Below are 20,582 nucleotides of genomic sequence, written 5' to 3'. Positions count from 1 at the left end.
ACCCCTATGACAATCCAGTTCCTGTTTCTTTGCCCCTTTCCCCTTAGAGCCCAGCCAGGGGGCCAGACACCCACAACCCCTCGCCCCCCCCAGAGCCCACCTGCAGGACCACCCCCAGCCAATACACCTGAACCCCCTCCTCCCCAGAGCCCAACTGCGGGGCTTCCCCAGCCCAGATACCTGTCCCCCTCACCCCTAGAACCCAGTCATAGCCCCCACCCCATCCTGAGCTTCTAGGACTGGCTCTCCCACAGAGCTAATAATAATAATTAATTAATAAAAATTCAGAAGTAGTTTTGAGAACAATGTCAAGAGTTTGAACTTGATTTCATTTTGAAGGGTTCCAAATGAAACTGTTTTTCAATTTCTTGATTTTTTTGTGATCTTAAAAAAACAAACAAACAAAACCACTAATTTCCCCCCCGCCCAATTTTTATCAAAAAACATTATCAAAACCTTTTGTTTACCAACAACCAAGTTTTGACCAAACCTCTGTTTTGCTGGTAAATAGAAAATTACATTTGGACAATGTTCTGATAAAAATTGTGTGTGTGGGGGGGAATAAAAAAGGTATGGAATTTTTTACCAAAAACATATAAAATTGTCAGCAATTTTTCATTAAAAATCATTTTTGGAAAATGACTTTTTAAAAATGAAAAATCTGAAGCAGATGCACGACAGACCAGTCACAGGAAGGGCTGGTTGACAGTTACTTGGCTATAACTATGCCAGTCAATTTCCCACTGTAGACAAGCCCCATAGCTTTAACATAGCTGCTGAGCCCACATGCAAAAATCTGGAATGCGTTTTTCTAGGTAAAAAGAAAAGGAGTACTTGTGGCACCTTAGAGACTAACCAATTTATTTGAGCATGAGCTTTCGTGAGCTACAGCTCACTTCATCGGATGCATACTGTGGAAATGCACGGTATGCATCCGATGAAGTGAGCTGTAGCTCACGAAAGCTCATGCTCAAATAAATTGGTTAGTCTCTAAGGTGCCACAAGTACTCCTTTTCTTTTTGCGAATACAGACTAACACGGCTGTTACTCTGAAACCTGTCGTTTTTCTAGGTGTCGCCCCTGGCTTCTTGACTACCTTCCTTGGATTTCTAGGATATTTTACTGTAGAATTGCTTATGGGAATAACATAGGGATGGGCTCTCTTGCATTTCTAGGGCCTGATTCAGAGCCCATTGAATCAGTGAGCAACTAGCCATTGATTTAATTGGTCTTTGGATCAAGCCTCCTATGACTGGCTTGGTTTCTTTTATGTAAACTATATATATGTATATTGTGACAAAGTTCCTGCTCTACCCTGTGGGTCTTGCACTTGTTGGCGGATTTGCTCGCCTTGGAACTTCACAGCAGCCATCAGCTTGGCCGTTTTTCTGAACCCACAGTCCAGGTCAACTCCTCTTGTGTCTGATCAGGAGTTGGGAGGATTTGGGGGGAACCCGGGCCCGCCCTCTACTCCGGGTTCCAGCCCAGGGCCCTGTGGAATGCAGCTGTCTGGAGTGCCTCCTGGAACAGCTGTGTGACAGCTACAACTCCCTGGGCTACTTCCCCATGGCCTCCTCCCAACACCTTCTTTATCCTCACCATAGGACCTTCCTCCTGGTGTCGGATAATACGTGTACACCTCAGTCCTCCAGTAGTCTGCGTTCTCACTCTCAGCTCCTAGTGCCTCTTGCTCCCAGCTCCTCACACACACACCACAAACTGAAGTGAGCTCCTTTTTAAACCCAGGTGCCCTGATTAGCCTGCCTTAATTGATTTTAGCAGCTTCTTGATTAGCTGCAGATGTTCTAATCAGCCTGTCTTAATTGTCTCCAGAGGGTTCCCTTATTGTTCTGGAACCTTCCCTGTTACCTTACCCAGGGAAAAGGGACCTACTTAGCCTGGGGCTAATATATCTGCCTTCTATTACTCTCCTACAGCCATCTGGCCTGACCCTGTCACTATATATATATATATATATATATGCCAGTTCCATATAAATCATATATGTAATCCTTATACAGGGGAAAAGTAAATAATTTGTGGCTTTTTTAAAAAAAGATGGTGTTTCTTGGCAGTTGTCCCTGATTCACATGTATCCAGACACCAACTGAGATCATTCCTCCAGGCTACCTAAAAGTCCTCTTAGTTTTTGGACAGTTAAAGACAGGCTTGCATTCTCAAGTGGCTGCATTCTGATTTCTAGTTCTGTAGGGTAAATGGCTTTTTCCTCATTCCGCCTGCAATTTGAAACCAGCCCATTTCATCCCAGGGCTGTTGTGGTGCATGGACCTTTTTGCCTTTAGGATAAAGATTGCGGTGTCTTCCTGAACTTCCGGCGCTCTGTGTGCGTACGTCTGACCCACAGCAAGACCTTTAGCCGGCACGCTCTGCCTAGGTAGATGCCATGATCAGTGCGCTAGTACTGGGTCACCTTGACAGCTTGGTAGGAAGTGCAACTAGCTGTGTTTTGATAACTGAATGTTGTCGTTCGGCCTTTGAGTTGGAAGATGACCACGACATCACCGATTGGTTTAGTTTCTGTGAACGTGTGAGGCCGATTTAAGCTTTCAACAATCTCTGTGGCGCACTGAACAAGAGCTGCCGCTATGGGGGGCTTGTTTAACAGCAGATATGCTGCTGCTGAGAGATTTATGCTGCTGGTGCTTCTGCTCCGCCTCAGTTCTCCTCCCCTCACAGACTGTAACTCTAGTAGGGATGAGACTTCGCCAGGTAGAGCGATCATGAGCGAGATCTTCCCAAAACTCTGGGTCGATGCTGAAACGCCCCAAGGATAACTTGAGGGAAACGTTTCTTCTGGTTTCCCTGAGAGCGCTTTCTCTCTTTTAGGTCACCATAAAAGATCTTCTTCGGCAGTTGCTCATCCAACATTCTGGTGGCATGGCCTGCCCATTTCACCTGTGATTTCATCAACAGAGTATGGAAGCTTCGAATACCCGCCTATAGGAGAACCTCAGTATCTGGAATCTTGCCTTGCCATCTTATCCTCATCAGTTTCCTCAGACAGCCTGTGGAAAGGTGATTTAGCTTCATAGCATGGTGTCTGTACACCGTCCTGGTGTCACATGCATACGTGATGGCTTTGTAGACCTTCAGTTTTTTCTGTTGACTAGTGCCTCCGCGCTCCCACACATTTGCACGTAGCCTGCCAAAGGCCACACTTGCTCTGGCAATTCTGGCATTGGTTTCATCGTCATTGTGAACTGCATGTGACCGTGTACAGCCGAGGCAGGTAAACTTCTCCACAGGCTGGAGGATTTGGCCATCCACTGTCAGAGCAGGCTCTACGTGAGTCTTTCCTGGTGCAGGCTGGTGCATCACTTCGGTCTTCTAGATGTTGATTGTGAGACCAAAATTGTCACAAGCTGAAGAGAAATGGTCCGTACTCCGCTGCATGTCAGACTCAGGTGTGGCATTCTGGGAACAGTCATCAGCAAACAGAAGATCACAAACAGTCACTTCCTGTACCTTTATCTTTGCCTGTAGTCTCCTCAGATTGAAGTTTGCCATCAGTCCGGTGCCTGATGCCAGTCCCGGTGTCACGGTCACAAAAGGCATCTGTAAGCATGGCAGAAAACATCATAGTGAAGAGGGTTGGGGCCAATACACAGCCCTGCTCGACTCCACTGGTGACTGGGAATGGTTCAGATGACTCACCCTCGTCCATAACACGAGCGAGTGGGCCACCGTGGAGTTGCTGACCTATTGCGATGAATTACTGAATGCTGACCGTGCTGTTGGCAGTCTAGTGATGCTGGAGCAGTCAGGAAGGAGACAGTGACACCTTGATACAAGCCTGGAGTCCTGCTCCGGAAATCAAGCCCCAGAGAGATCTCGCCAGGCACCTCATATGTCCTGATGGTTCTTCTTGGACCACCTGTAATGAAAGGGATAACGCCATTAATTAGATTTGGCATTCTGAGCACCTCTAGCTTGGAATCTGGCCCAGTGATTAGAAATCGTTATCGCCCATAGCAATGCAGTGGCCTGTGTGAAATGAATGAAGGACACTTGTCCGCTTCGAACTGGGCTGAGGCCACCATGGCTGGCAGATGCACCGGAGAAGGCAAAGGGCAGTGAATCTAAACTAACCCATTGGTCCTAGAGATGGGCGCTCCTAGTCAGGGTTGAGGCACATTTGGTGAGGTGGGCTGGTTGCCCTGCACCAGTTCTGTGGCTGTGAATGGGATCTACTAGGGCCTACGTTTTCAAAAGTGAGTAGTGATTTTGGGTGTCTCCCTTTCCGAGTGCACAACCTAAAAGATCTTAAAGGGACCTGTTGGTGAGAAATGCTGAGCACTGACATTCCTGATAATCAGGCCCCTTTAAGGTTCTTCAAACTAGACAACCCAAAATGGAGACACCCCAAATCACTAGTTGCTCTGGGAAATGTAGGCCATCTTTTTTTCTTTTTTTTTTTTAAAAGAAGAGTTATGGCGGATTTTTTCCCCTATTTTGTTCTTCCAATGATCTTCATTTTAAACAAGTGAAGTAATTGTCAAGAGAGGGGAAAATATGACATAATGGGCAGTCCAGGAAGCGGCTATATATCCAGCAGATAAAGGGACATCTCTGATTGAATGTTTGTCTTTGGGAAACATTTTGAGTAGCTGCCCATGCCAGCTCTTCCTTTGCCTGCAAAAGGACAGTGTGACAAAATCCACAAGGTTGTCTTCAGCATCACTGAGTCAGCAATTACTGAAAAGATAATCCCTGAAAGAATGGACATGGAAAACAATGCCTTCATCGGCTAGCTTGGTTGCACAATGAGAATGCATCACGGGGGCACACAGTTTTCCACCACAGTGCTCAAAGTATAAACGCAGCCCCTATTTTCAACCTGCTCACAAATGTACTAGCTTTTTAAAAAAGGACACTGCCCCCCCCCCCTTGTTTAATGCAGAAGAATAAGTTTTAGGCTTTCTCTTCATAGGGGAAATTGATCAGCCTGGCTATTCCAGAATAACTATTCCACTCTAGCTATTCTGGAATAACTCCCCTGTGTGGCCTCTCTGTTCTGGAATAGAAGTGATTTTATTCCAGAATAATTACTCTGCTTCCAAAAAGAGGAAGGATGGTGCAGTGTGAGGATCAGTGTATTAAAGATCATAAGGTGTTCAGATAGATACTATGGTGATGGGGCCATATAAGTACTTAAAATAAGATATTACAGAATAGCTATGCTAGTCAATTTGTCCAATGGTCAATGTAGACAAGGCCTTATTCTACAGAGAGGAGATTCAAACCTCTCTTTCCTAAACTATTAGATGCTTGTCTGCTGGATATATTGCAATTTCCTGCTTTTTCATTTCTTCTTGCACGCATGTCTGTCTCTAGTCTTGGGGCAGTCAGTGTATTTATGCTGCTTTATACCAGGTGAGGATCTGGCCCAGTGTACGCTCAAGGGGTTTCGTCTATTTATTTCCTTGGTAATTTTGAAGCAAAAGACAAAAATAACCAAGGGCAATCAGTACTCCGAGCTCGGCTGTCTTGTGTGCAATCTGCCTTTGCAAACAGGATGCGGAAAGGCACTGGCCTAGCAGAGAGATGTTTGCACATTGAGCTTTTCCAAAACAAACACACACAATTACTGTACTTTGTGTGCCGAGGAGAAAGTGAAGCACAAAAAGAATCCAAGTCCAAGGGGGAAAACTTCACGCAGCTCGCTTCCAAGCCGGAGAAAATCTCCTGCATATGCTTTGAATGTTGGGCGCAGATTCAGGCCTGAATCGTTCATTCAGAATGCTAAGGAACCTTAAGGAATTACAACTTGACCAAGAAGTGTTAAAGGAACATCCACCCAGTGATTCTGGAAAATGAGTTAATGGGGGCAGCTTTATTAAAATGAAAAGGAGTACTTGTGGCACCTTAGAGACTAACCAATTTATTTGAGCATGAGCTTTCGTGAGCTACAGCTCACTTCATGCTGAGCACTGACATTCCTGATAATCAGGCCCCTTTAAGGTTCTTCAAACTAGACAACCCAAAATGGAGACACCCCAAATCACTAGTTGCTCTGGGAAATGTAGGCCATCTTTTTTTCTTTTTTTTTTTTAAAAGAAGAGTTATGGCGGATTTTTTCCCCTATTTTGTTCTTCCAATGATCTTCATTTTAAACAAGTGAAGTAATTGTCAAGAGAGGGGAAAATATGACATAATGGGCAGTCCAGGAAGCGGCTATATATCCAGCAGATAAAGGGACATCTCTGATTGAATGTTTGTCTTTGGGAAACATTTTGAGTAGCTGCCCATGCTCAAATAAATTGGTTAGTCTCTAAGGTGCCACAAGTACTCCTTTTCTTTTTGCGAATACAGACTAACACGGCTGTTCCTCTGAAACCTGTCTTTATTAAAATGGTCATTCACCCGGAAAAAAAAATGAGGTCAGAAGGAATTTAGCCCTGAGAACTTAACCCTTTAGGTGCTACAGACATGTGACTCAGTTACAGCTGCTCTGAAAACGACCGCCTGAGAATACGGCCAGCCCAGAGGCCTCCCTTGCTGACCTACATCTGGCATTAGGGTTCTACATGAGTAGGGTTGCTAGGTGTCCGGTTTTCATCCGGAATGCCTGGTGGAAAAGGGATCCTGGCGGCTTGATCAGCACTGCTGTCTGGGCTGTTAAGTCCGGTCGGCAGCGCAGCGGGGCTAAGGCAGGCTCCCTGCCTGCCATGGCTCTGCGCAGCTCCCGGAAGCAGTGGCATGTCCCCCCTCCAGCTCCTAGGCATAGGGGCAGCCAGGCTGGGGCTCCTGCGCCTGTGGACGGAGCAGCGTGCAGAGCTGCCTGGCTGCACCTCTACAAAGGAGCTGGAGGCAGGACATGCTGCTGCTTCTAGGAGCCGCCTGAGGTAAGTGCGGCCCAGAGCCTGCACCCCTCACCACCGCCTGTGCCCCAGCCCTGATCCTCCTCCCGCACTCCAAACCTCTCAGCCCTAGCCTGGAGCCCCCTCCTGCACCCCAAATCCCTCAGCCCCACCCCGGAGCCCGCACCCCCAGCCAGAGCCCTCTCCTGCACCCCAAATCCCTCAGCCCCACCCCGGAGCCCGCACCCCCAGCCAGAGCCCTCACCCCCACCCCTACTACAACCCCCTGCCCCAGCCCAGAACCCCCTCCTGCATCCTGCACCAGGGCCGTCCCTAGCTATTCTGGGGCCCTACGCAGCCCCCCCACGGCGGCGTGTGTGGGGCCCCAGGCCTCTGCATGGGAGAGTGGCGGGGCTGGCTTGAAGGGCAGGGGGGACCCACCCCCCAGCACTAACCAGCAGCACGGGTGGGGCCGGGTCACTGCACTTCCCGCTGCTGGTGAGTGCAGGCCCGGCCCTGCTGCAGAGCTCAGGGGCGTGGGGCGGGGCGGGGGCGGAGCAGGGCGGGGGCCCTGGGGAAGAGCCGGGAAAGGGGCTGGAGCAGAACGCAGCTGCTCAGGGCACCAGGAAATTTGGGGCCCCAAATTTCCTGGTGCCCTACACAGCTGCGTACTTTGCGAATGGCCCTGCCCTGAACACCTCCATCCCAGAGCTCTCACCCCCTCCCGTACCCTAATTCCCAATTTCGCAAGCATTCATGGCCTGCCACACAATTTCCATAGCCAGATGTGGACCTCAGGCCAAAACGTTTGCCCATCTCTGGCTTAGTTGCTCCAAGTTTTGCAGGAAGTGAAAATAAATCTCAGTAAATACTGACAATCTTTTTGCAGTATTCATCCAGCTGTAAAAAGCACCATATAAGTTGTCTTTCTGGAAAATAAATTTTGTACTGTTTGTTTAAGCACCAGTTTAATCATCTGGGCTTAAATTTACAAAAGTGACTGGAGAAGACACATTAGCTAATGAGGATGGTTGGTTAAGCCAGTGACCTAGGACTCGGAAGATCTCGGGTCAGTTCTCAGCTCTGTCCCTGTGTGAGCTTCGATGCAGCTTGGTGCCTCAGTTTCCAATCTATGACATGGGGATGGCAATCCGTCCTTCATGTATTTAGACTGTAAACTCTTTGGCACAGGCACTGTCCCTTACTCTGTTTGCACATTGCATAGCACAGCATGATCCCATTCCTTTTTAGGTGCTAATATAATACAAATAATTAATAATACTTAAGAATAATTAGGATTTTTTTTGCTGCCAGTTTGTGACACCTTAAAGGGAGGTGGCTTTTTTAAGGTGGGTGCTCAGCACTTTCTGAAAATCAGGCCCTGTGAAGGTGACCTGAGTTGGGAACCTAAAATTTGAGGCGTCCAAAAATCACAAGCCACTTTTGAAAATACAGGCCCTGACCTAGAGACAACCAGCTTCCAAAATTTCTCCTTGAGAAACCCACTCCCCTTCTCTTGAGAGCGAGTGAGCAGAGTGATGCTGGGGCTGGAGCAAAGCAGCTGGTGGATGGAGGAGTGGGTGCAGATAGCTCGCTGACATAGAAATGCCCTTTTGGCAAGTTCAGCAAGTCTAGCAAGTGCAATTTGGGAAAGTCGTCTGTTTATTTGGGATCTGGGATCCACACTCTGTTTTACTGAAAGGCTGCAACTTTGATTGTCAGGTTGCAAACAGCCTGACAACATACGATACAGCTCTCTCCATGTGTCTGGATATTTTGACTTCTAGGCTTCCTGAAAGCACGGGTCAGATCTTCTGCCTGGGTATTGTGAGCTATAAAATGTAAGCGTGCTGTAAAAAGCCATATTTAACGGAATAAATAATTAGAAATGACACTTAATATCCAGGACAATTGCTCTCCTGAAATGGCAGCTTTTTATAGCACACTGTCTTTCAGATTTTGCCTGAATGAGGCTTTATTGTTGATCTTCTAAAGATTCTGGCCACAATTTTTCAAAAGTGACTTTGGGGCTCCAGTTTTTGGGTGGTGGCTGAATCTGAGACGCTTCAAAGGGGCTGGATTCTCCGAGGGCCAGTGCTAAGCACTTTCTGAAAACCAGACGCTTTTTTAAAGTGTCTCAAGTTGGGCGTCCAAAAAACACGTCCAACATCATGAGTCTCTTTTGAAAATGTACGACCTGGAGCCTGTTAAGTACCACGAGTCCCAGGAAATAGCCATGTTTCTCTGTCCCTTCTTGGTCAACTCTAAGTGACTGCCAGCTGTAGCGAGATGTATTGTACAATCCTTAATTGTCCTTCCCCGGAGCCAGCCTGTTGTATCACGTCCTTTGATTGTCTCAGTCTGGAATGCAGGTGTTGATTAATTAATACAGCTTTATGAATCCTGCCTGAATCATCTGCAAACTAGCCTTAAGACCACGAAGGACTCCCAAAGTCCTTAGTCTATTATTTACAATGAATCTCCTAATTGATATCTATAGATTTGTTAAATAGTTTGCTTTTCCAGTTGGGTTTGGGTCACATTATCCTATTGGTGGAGGTTCTTTATTCCCATATTGGAGGGCTAATACCATCTAGGGAAGACATAAACTCACTGCCATGTGGGAATAGACTAAAGTTTAGTTTCTAGTCTCACATTCTAGCTTCTCAGACAAGCTGGAGAGATTGTCCTGTTATGTTTAGGACAGTTAACTTAACCGTGACATCCAGCCCTTTGCTTCCCCATGGAAAATCCCACATACTGCATAAGAAGATAGATTTTTCAATCACAGTTAAGTAGCTCCTGCAAAATATGTACACGCTTGTGGGCAAAAAGATGATTGCACATAGACCTGTGCAAAAAAACTGGTTTCCCGTTCAATGGGCAAACCACAAAAATCTGAAAAATACATTGGTTCTCGTTAACCCAAAATGAAAAATTTCCAACATTTTCAGGAAACTGGAAAAGTTTCTAAAAAATAGTTTTGAGTCAAACAAAACATTTCATTCAACCTGAAATGAAATGTTTCCTTTCACTTTTGAGGGTTTTTTTTTTTTTTTACTTTTTAAAAAAATAATAAAATTGAAGTAAAACTCAAAACAAAAAATCATTTTGAGTCGCAAGGTTGAAAGGAAACATTTTGCTCTTTTCAAACCGTATTGAGACGAATCTTTGAAATATTTTCCTCGACCTGATGCTGCTTTTTTGTTTGTTTGTTTGTTTCATCCTTAAAAAAAATGTTTTATCCTAAAACTTCCCCAGCTCTTATTGCACAGACATCGCTTCCCTCGGTGCACACGTAAGGGGCATAGGTCCCTGGGTGAAGCTGTATAGCCACTGTGGATACAAAATGAATTACCCAGTGTGTGTGTGTGTGTGTGTAAATGTATGATTTGTGCACACAATTTTTTCTGCACGTACAAGTGCATGTTTAGTGGATAATGTGGGATAGTGCGTGAGGCTCTTGAGGGTGTTATCTCTTTAAGATCCTTTCCTGGACTGGGAGTTAAGGCAGAGACAGGCGTTTGCTGTGCCCAACAGGAACGTTCAGAGCCAGTGCTAAGCAGACATCTGAGATGGTTGGTGTTTGTGTGGCAGTGTCTTTCCATTGAGTGCCTTTACATCCTGCACTGGAGTCTAATTTGGGGCTTATTTATTTTTAAACCAATTTATTTGTATATCAAAGGGCTCCATGGGCAGTCTACAGTTAGGCATACAGGTAGCTATGCAAGCAGGTATATATGGCCCTATCCAGGGAAATATTTCACTCAGGTCCAGAGAGTCAAAGTACATTTGTTACTCACCAATTGGTACAAGTAGCAGGGGGTTTTGGTTTTTGGTTTTACTTGGTTAGAGTGTGGGGTGCAGTTTCCATATGTAGATGGTCCCTGGAAGGCTGGGGTCAAGTTGTATTAGTGTTTTATTTAAGGGTCTCAGTTGTCTGTTGCTCTCATGAGTAGAGAATAATAAGATTGCTAGGGTCTTTCTGTCCTCCAGGCATCCCTAATACCTAGCTCTTGTAGAGCGTTTTTCATCAGCAGATCTGAAAGAACTTTACAAAGGAGGGCAGCGTCCACCCCCATTTTACAGATGGGGAAACTGAGGCACAGAACCGCTGCATGACAAGGTTACTCAGCAAGTCAGTGGCAAAACCGGGAATATAATTCATTTCTCCTGAGTCTCAGCACAGCAGTCCATCCTTTAGGCCGCACTACGTCCCCAAAGGTTGCTTGATTCCATTCTTTGATTTATTCCAGGTCCTGAATTCTCTGTAACTTAATTACTGAGGGGAATAAGGGTGGGTGAAGAGCTATTTAAGCTAAAGGACAGTGTTGGCACAAGAACAAATAGGTAGAAACAGGCAACGAACAAATTCAGGCTGGAAATGAGAAGAAGGTTTTTACCCATCGGGGTGAGGTTCCAGAACAGCCTCGCAACAGGAGTTGTGGGACAAATGACTTAAATTTGTCCAGCTCTCTCTCAAACAAATTGTGTGTGTGAGTGTATGACAGGATTGCTTGTGATAGTTGGAGGCAGGGCACAACAGCCCTGGGGGTCACTTTTTGGTTTATGTCTTATGTTCATGCTGGGCTTCAGCTGGCCACATGTAGGGGTCAGGAAGGGATTTCGCCTGCCCCCCATGTATTCTGGGAGGGTTTTTTTTATCTCCTACTCCGATGCATCAGGGATAGCCGTGCCTGGAGACGGAACATTGACCAGGGAGGGCCAGGCCATAGGTGCTGACTCTGTGGGTGCTCGGGGGCTGGAGCACCCATGGGGGAAAACAGTGGGTGCTCAGCACCCACCAGCCACAGCTATTTGGCAGCACGGCTGATCAGCTGGCTCGGGGAGGGGCTTTGGGGAGGGCGGAGAGCAGCAAGCAGCGGGTGGGTGGGGTCCTTGGGGAGGAGGCAGAGTGGGGGCAGGAAGAGGTGGAGCAAGGGCAGGGCCGAGTGGGAGCAGGGCCTCAGGGTGGAGCACTCTTGGGGGAAAAATAAGTCAGCGCCCCTGGGCCAGGGCTACAAGGTGGAACCGAGCATTCTCTCTCTCAGGTGATTGGTTGGCTGGTTCTTTTTCACATGCTCCCTATCTAACTGATCAACAAATGTGGGGTCGGGAAGGAATTTCCCCCCAGGTCAGACTGGCTGTGACTTTAGAGGGTTTTCACCTTTTTCTGCAGCCTGGGGTGTAGGTCACTTGCCAGGATTATCTGGGTATATCTCACTTAATAATTTTCCTGCCATTGCAGGGCCTCGGGCACTGGTGCCCCTTGGTTCCACTTATTCTCTGCCTGTGACCCATGGTAGTCTAGTCTCCTGTGGGCTGTAATACTTTGGTTTCATTTCTCTCTCTCTCATTGGACTTTATTTCACAAAGCAATGGCTCAAATGCTCTATGGAGTAAAACGGTGTAGTTCTGTTGACCGTAACAGAGCTATGCTAACTTACACCCGCTAAGGATCTGACCCATAGTTTTGTGATGCATTTCCTGAAAGCCATTGTTAATATTCTAAATTAGTCCTCTTTGTTCTGAAAGTTTATAAACACCTAATTCTTTTCCAAAGCATACTAATCTATCTAGGTATGTACACAACCCAACAGTGTATTATTTGAACACCTCACGGTCTTTAATGTATTTACCTTTACAACACGCCCTATGAGCTAGGAAGTGCTCTTTTCCACTTGAGGCACAGAATTCACAGGACTTGAATCTGGCTGTTCTAAGTACTGGGGTAGTCCCTTAACCAAAGATCACCTCTCCTCTTTATTGCCAGCTTGTTGCAATTTTATCATGAGACTTATATGTGCTATTTTACTTCAGGCCCTAGCTCCTGGAGTCATGTGAATATGTGACAATTTCTGCTTTTCATTAAAAAACTTACTTTCTAGCCTCCTGGCTATGGAGGAAATGTGGGAGGCTGTGGCTCAGACACCAGAAGGCAAATACAAATAAACCAACATTTATTATTTTCAGGATTTTTAAGCCTGTCTCGTGATTTTGGGGGCCTGACTTGTTGGTGAATGTTTGGGGCTGGCAATAGGGCTGGCTGGAAAACAACATTTCTGGTTTGTGAAAAAAATTGAGATTTCTACATTTGTTACAACTTTCAGGGGGGGAAAATAGCCACTACTCCAGTGTTTAGGACACTCGGTTGGGACGTGGGAGATGCAGGTTCAAGTCACTGCTCTGAGTGAGAGACTTGAACCTGGGTCCTACAAGTGCTTTTACCAGCAGGGTATCGAATCAGTCTCTCTCTTTTTCTCTGGCTTAGGGGATACTTAATGATTTATACACAATAGGAGGGCTTCACTTTATAGCCCAGTGGTTAGGGTACTCACCTGGAATGTATAAGGCCTAGTTTCAAGTTTCTGCTGCAGAGTAGGGGCTTGAACCTATGTCCTCTACTAGTCAGGCGAGTGCTCTGTTTTCTTTGGTTTTGGCCAGACATTTTAGCCTGGACCTGAGAAAACTTCTTTGCTGAAAAATTCCCAGCTGACTCTAGTTGACAGTTCTGCTTCCTATACTATCCTTTATGAGTTTCACAGGTTAATTATTTGCAGTATAAATAGGCTTGGCAGATTTCCATTTTCATTTTTAAAATCATTTTGATGCATAATATTGATTATTTGTAAGCATTTTTTCAATTTTTATCTATTTAAATTTTTGCAGTTGCAGGAAATTGTGCGGGCAGAGAATGGTGGGGGCAGACATTGATTATTTAATGGAAATAGACGCAGATTCAAAAAGTTAAAGCTTTATAACCATCAAAATACAAACTGTCAACATCACATCTCAAAATATATAAAGTAAATTGCTTCAATTCAAACTCTAATAAGTTCTCAAGCAACATTTTCTTTGTCTATCTGTTAATTTCAATTATGATCAATGGAAATATTTTTCTATCGGTTTATGTGGGGGGGGGGGTGAAATTGACGCTGACTGACACTGATTGATAAAAATCTAATCCTTTCAAGCCTATGTATAAAAAAATTAATTCACTTCATGGTTTAATACTGACATTCTAATGCTCAGGTGGTGTAACCAGTAGAGGCCCCACTGACTTTAACGGAACTGTACCCGTTTACGCTAACATAGAATTTGGCCCTATACGTTCATGCAGCTTTCTGTCGTTGGAATACACACATTTGTGTGCTATTGTGATCATGTTCTTGTCAGATCAGAGCTTAAAATGAGGTGCTGTACACACAGGTGGGTGATAACTTACAAAATACGTTGCAGGGCTGTCTACCTGTCACTCTCAAATATTGTTTCTGCAGGTCATTGTGTGGGAAACAATAACAGACAGCAACCTGCGTTTCACTGAGAAATTGTTTTCCTTTTGCATTTGGATTTATTAGCCCTCCCACCAGGCCCTCAGCCCTGCCTGCGCACAACCAGATCTACTAGCTTTGTCAGTCAGCATTGTTTGCCTTTATTAGATTGTTGGCTCTTTGTTTCCAGTGAGTATGCAAGTATAAAAGGCCACTTGCCCACGAACTAGTCAGGCTCAGTCACAGCGTGTCATGGAATTTCTTGAGAAATGTCAAGATGACCTTGTTCCTCTCCCCCGCAGCCCTTCCCTTATTCAATCTGCTGTTATTTTTAAAGAATTTGTCATATGCCAAAAAATGTTCCCTTTTGCCAGGGCGATCACACACCAGAAGTCATCTTGGATCGGAATTACCGAGACTTACTTTCAAAACCTTTCAGCTCTTCGTCCCTAAAGCCAGTGTTCTCAGAAGGTGAGTGATTGTGCTGAGATCCCAGGCAGGGCACTTATTAAAGGTGCTGCTTGTGAGCATATTGCATTGCATTTAGCAGTGCAAATAAAACCCATGTTATCTGTCTTAGTTCAGAAGGACATCCAATCTTAGCTATTATGGTGTTTATTAAGGTAGCATCTAGGAGCCAGCCGAGACCAGGGCCCCATTGCTCTAGGTGCTGTACAAATACATACTAAGAGACAGCCCCGGACCGAAGAGTCTACAATCAAACTAGTTTTATTGCTACCCCATCCCACACAAGCAAAGTAATGGTTGGCAGGTGTCATGTTAGTGCCATGAGTTTTTGTGTTTGCTGTTTAAAATCCGTTTAGTCCCTAGGGCTGAGAAGTGAGTGTGGCGAAGTTTGCCTTGGAGTAATTTCACTAGTGCCTGGTTTTCACCTGTGCCTGCTTTATCATGTTCCTGTTTTCTGCTGCCTCTAAAAAGACTGGGCCAGATCCTCAACTGGTGTAAATTGGCCTGCCTCCATTCTCCTTAATGGAGCTATACCAATATACATCATCAGCTGAGAATCTGGCCCATGGAATATAAAGTGAAGCACAACAGATTAATGGGGAAGTGGGGCTACCAGTTCAAATAAAGTGAGACCACTTTCCTCTCCTCTGTTAAAAAAACAACCCCCCTCTCCCCCCAGTTCACCCAATAAAAACCTAAATGTTCTGAGGTTCAAAAAACCATTATTTTTCATTTCTGGCCACTTCTGCATTGGCATGTTTTGGCCAGGATCAAAGGCTGAAGTATGAAAATATTGTCAGAAACCCTAGGCTTGTAAGGACTGGTCTTCACCCCAGAGTTGTAAAGCTGTAGCACTGTAACTGGCCTGGAACAGTTAAAGCAGGACCATCCCCCTCCCCAAGGCAGGGTGGCCTAGTGGATAGAGGACTGGGACTCAAGAGATCTGAGTTCTATTCCTGGATCTGGCATGGCTCACCTGGGGCAAGTCACCATCCCTCCCTGTGCCTCAGTTTCCCCAGTGGTAAAATGGGGATAACAACAAATCACTATGTCATATTCTGATAAACAGCAATACATATAAGCTAGGTGTTATTATGATTAAGACCATATCTATAAAGACCTGCTCCGAAGTCAATAGAAAGACTTGTGTTTATTTCAATGGACTTGTGATCAGGCTCTCACTGAGCAGGCCTAGAATGATTTCTTTAGAAGCATGTTGTTTGCTCCTCCAACTTCTCCTCGCTAGGGATAGCCTGCGGCAGGAGAGACTCTCAGATGATAATTGCAGTGTGCTGGGTTTGACTAATGGTTATAACTAACTATATCTAAAAACACATTAGACTTCCTGATTCCTCGTGTCTCGCAGTAAGACATTATCTCTGTTTGCAGCTACTGCGTCTGGCTTTCCCACTTTGCTTTCATTGTACAAACAAGAAAATTCTCCTTCAAATCTTTCTCTTCCCTTTCTGGATCTTCTCCCAGAAATTTAGTAGCAGACTCTCCAGATCTTCACAGCCTGTCCACGGGGAGATCGTCCCCCCCCTGCCCCCAGCCACACACACTGTTCTGATGAAACATTTGACTATTTGCATCTTTAAAATCTGCAGCTCAGTTCCTATGGAATAATAAAAATGAATCAGAATGCCTAACGCTTATCTAGTGACACTCTCTTAACTACCCTGTCTGCCCCTCGTAGGCGTGGCAATCACTAGCGGTAGGTTTGGATAATTTTTGGTGGTGCCCAGAACGGGTCCAAGTCGTGTGTCGTGTTGTCCTCCAAGTCGTGTTGTGTCTCTCTTCCCCCTTCCCCCCCCAGCCCCGCCTAAGGCTCTGGGAGGGAGTTTGGGTGCGGGCAGGGGTTCAGGCTCTAGGAGGAAGTTTGGGTGCGGGCTGGGGCAGGAGGTTGGGGGGCAGGGGGTCAGCGCTTACCTCGGGTGGCACCAGCTCCCGAAAGCGACCTGCACGCCCAGCAGGAGGGGCCGGGAGGTGCCTGGGCATGGCAGGCGGGACTGGGGGAGATACCCAGCCCCAAACATTGGTGGAGCTGGGCCCCTGGGCCCTGAATATTCATGGAGCATACACTATGGGCCCATACAACTTGCCGCCCCTCGTGGTAATAACAACCAGCAGCAACAGGTGGTGTAAGTTACAAAGAACAATGATTTTGCTGAGGGCAGGGGTGCCGGAATGGTGGGGGGGCCAGAGGGCCATGGCCCCATCACTTTTAAACATGGGGATGGGGTCTTGGGGAATAAGTAGTGTAGGGACAGGGTCTTGGGGAGAAGGGGCAGTGTGAGAACGGGAGCTCAGGGAGAAGGGGTGGTATGGGGCGGGGCCTTGGGGAGGGGGTGGTATGGGGGCGGGCCCATGGTTCAGGCACTGGTGGCCCCCCACTTTTAGGGGGCTTACGCTGCTCCTGGCTGAGGAGCATCTTTCAAATTGTCCTCAGCTCTTTCGCTGCAAAGTTTTCAATGGGGAAGTGTGGAGGAGCAGTTAGGTCATGCGGTACCATAGCAGAAACGCACGAAACGGTGATACTTTTCAAGAGGGGAAAGTGCTGTGGCTGAATCAAGTGATTCCTGGCTATTTTCTTTCTCCCAGACCCTGCCAGAGTATAAAGTTTCTTGGGACAGAGTGAGAATCGTGCTTTTTATTCCTGTAGGGGGCACAGCCCATGTCAGTGCCTGAGACAGCTGACAAGGAAATCTTCTTTTTAGTACAGGATGTTTAGAGCTAAATCCATATTAGACCCATAGAAATATAGGGCTGGAAGGGACCTTGAGAGGTCATCTAGTCCACCCCCACCATGCTGAGGCAGGATTTAGTATACCTTAGAGCCCATCCCTGATGGGTGTTTGTCTAACCTGTCCTTAAAAACCTCTAAGAATGGGGATTCCATAACCTATTCTAGACCTTCTCTCTCCATATGGTTAGAAAGTTTCTCCTAATATCTAACCTAAGGGTATGTCTACACTACAGAATAAGGTCGAATTTATAGAAGTCGTTTTTTTAGAAATCGGTTTTATATATTCGAGTGTGTGTGTCCCCACAGAAAATGCTCTAAGTGCATTAAGTGCATTAACTCGGCGGAGCGCTTCCACAGTACCGAGGCTAGAGTCGACTTCCGGAGCGTTGCACTGTGGGTAGCTATCCCACAGTTCCCGCAGTCTCTGCTGCCCATTGGAATTCTGGGTTGAGATCCCAATGCCTGATGGGGCTAAAACATTGTCGCGGGTGGTTCTGGGTACATATCGTCAGGCCCCCGTTCCCTCCCTCCCTCCGTGAAAGCAAGGGCAGCAATCGTTTCGCGCCTTTTTTCCTGAGTTACCTGTGCAGACGCCATACCACGGCAAGCATGGAGCCCGCTCAGGTAACCGTCACCCTATGACTCCTGGGTGCTGGCAGACGCGGTACGGCATTGCTACACAGTAGCAGCAACCCCTTGCCTTGTGGCAGCAGACAGTGCAGTACGACTGGTAGCCGTCATCGTCATGTCCGAGGTGCTCCTGGCCACGTCGGCTGGGAGCGCCTGGACAGACATGGGCGCAGGGACTAAATTTGGAGTGACTTGACCAGGTCATTCTCTTTAGTCCTGCAGTCAGTCCTATTGAACCATCTTATGGTGAGCAGGCAGGTGATACGGACTGCTAGCAGTCCTATTGCATCATCTTCTGCCAGGCAGGCAAGAGATGAGGATGGCTAGCAGTCGTACTGTACCATCTTCTGCCGAGCAGCCATGAGATGTGGATGGCATGCAGTCCTTCTGCACCATCTGCTGCCAGCCAAAGATGTAAAAGATAGATGGAGTGGATCAAAACAAGAAATAGACCAGATTTGTTCTGTATTCATTTGCTTCCCCCTCTCCCCCGTCTAGGGGACTCATTCTTCTAGGTCACACTGCAGTCACTCACAGAGAAGGTGCAGCGAGATAAATCTAGCCATGTATCAATCAGAGGCCAGGCTAACCTTCCTGTTCCAATAAGAACGATAACTTAGGTGCACCATTTCTTATTGGAACCCTCCGTGAAGTCCTGCCTGAAATACTCCTTGATGTAAAGACACCCCCTTTGTTGATCTTAGCTCCCTGAAGCCAACCCTGTAAGCCGTGTCGTCAGTCGCCCCTCCCTGCATCAGAGCAACGGCAAACAATCGGGCATCTGAGAGTGCTGTCCAGAGCAGTCATAATGGAGCACTCTGATGGGGCTAAAACATTGTCGCGGGTGGTTCGGGGTACGTATCGTCAGGCCCCCGTTCCCTCCCTCCCTCCGTGAAAGCAAGGGCAGACAATCGTTTCACGCCTTTTTTCCTGAGTTACCTGTGCAGACGCCATACCACGGCAAGCATGGAGCCCGCTCAGGTAACCATCACCCTATGTCTCCTGGGTGCTGGCAGACGCGGTACGGCTTTGCTACACAGTAGCAGCAACCCATTGCCTTCTGGCAGCAGACGGTGCAATACGACTGGTAGCCGTCATCGTCATGTCTGAGGTGCTCCTGGCCACGTCGGCTGGGAGCGCCTGGACAGACATGGGCGCAGGGACTAAATTTGGAGTGACTTGACCAGGTCATTCTCTTTAGTCCTGCAGTCGGTCCTATTGAACCGTCTTATGGTGAGCGGGCAGGCGATACGGACTGCTAGCAGTCGTACTGTACCATCTTCTGCCAGGCAGGCAGGAGATGAGGATTCCTAGTAGTCGTATTGTACCATCTTCTGCCAGGCAGGCAAGAGATGTGGATGGCTAGCAGTCGTACTGTACCATCTTCTGCCGAGCAGCCATGAGATGTGGATGGCATGCAGTCCTTCTGCACGGTCTGCTGCCAGCCAAAGATGTAAAAGATAGATGGAGTGGGTCAAAACAAGAAATAGACCAGATTTGTTTTGTACTCATTTGCCTCCTCCCCTGTCTAGGGGATTCATTCCTCTAGGTCACACTGCAGTCACTCACAGATTAGGTGCAGTGAGGTAAATCTAGCCATGTATCAATCAGAGGCCAGGCTAACCTTCTTGTTCCAATAAGAACAATAACTTAGGTGCACCATTTCTTATTGGAACCCTCCGTGAAGTCCTGCCTGAAATACTCCTTGATGTGAAGACACCCCCTTTGTTGATTTTAGCTCCCTGAAGCCAACCCTGTAAGCCGTGTCGTCAGTCGCCCCTCCCTCCGTCAGAGCAACGGCAGACAATCGTTCCGCGCCTTTTTTCTGTGCGGACGCCATACCAAGACAGGCATGGAGACCGCTCAGCTCACTTTGGCAATTAGGAGCACATTAAACACCACACGCATTATCCAGCAGTATATGCAGCACTGGAACCTGGCAAAGCGATACCGGGCGAGGAGGCGACGTCAGCGCGATCACGTGAGTGATCAGGACATGGACACAGATTTCTCTGAAAGCACGGGCCCTGCCAATGCATGCATCATGGTGCTAATGGGGCAGGTTCATGCGGTGGAACGCCGATTCTGGGCTCGGGAAACAAGCACAGACTGGTGGGACCGCATAGTGTTGCAGGTCTGGGACGATTCCCAGTGGCTGCGAAACTTTCGCATGCGTAAGGGCATTTTCATGGAACTTTGTGACTTGCTTTCCCCTGCTTTGAGGCGCATGAATACCAAGATGAGAGCAGCCCTCACAGTTGAGAAGCGAGTGGCGATAGCTCTGTGGAAGCTTGCAACGCCAGACAGCTACCGGTCAGTTGGGAATCAATTTGGAGTGGGCAAATCTACTGTGGGGGCTGCTGTGATGCAAGTAGCCCACGCAATCAAAGATCTGCTGATATCAAGGGTAGTGACCCTGGGAAATGTGCAGGTCATAGTGGATGGCTTTGCTGCAATGGGATTCCCTAACTGTGGTGGGGCCATAGACGGAACCCATATCCCTATCTTGGCACCGGAGCACCAAGCCGCCGAGTACATAAACCGCAAGGGGTACTTTTCGATAGTGCTGCAAGCTCTGGTGGATCACAAGGGACGTTTCACCAACATCAACGTGGGATGGCCGGGAAAGGTGCATGACGCTCGCAT

The sequence above is a fragment of the Lepidochelys kempii genome, chromosome 3, assembly GCF_965140285.1.
Source record: "Lepidochelys kempii isolate rLepKem1 chromosome 3, rLepKem1.hap1, whole genome shotgun sequence".
Classification (NCBI taxonomy): Eukaryota; Metazoa; Chordata; order Testudines; family Cheloniidae; genus Lepidochelys; species Lepidochelys kempii.
The sequence above is the reverse complement of the archived record's forward strand: the minus strand, read 5'-3'. Positions refer to the sequence as shown.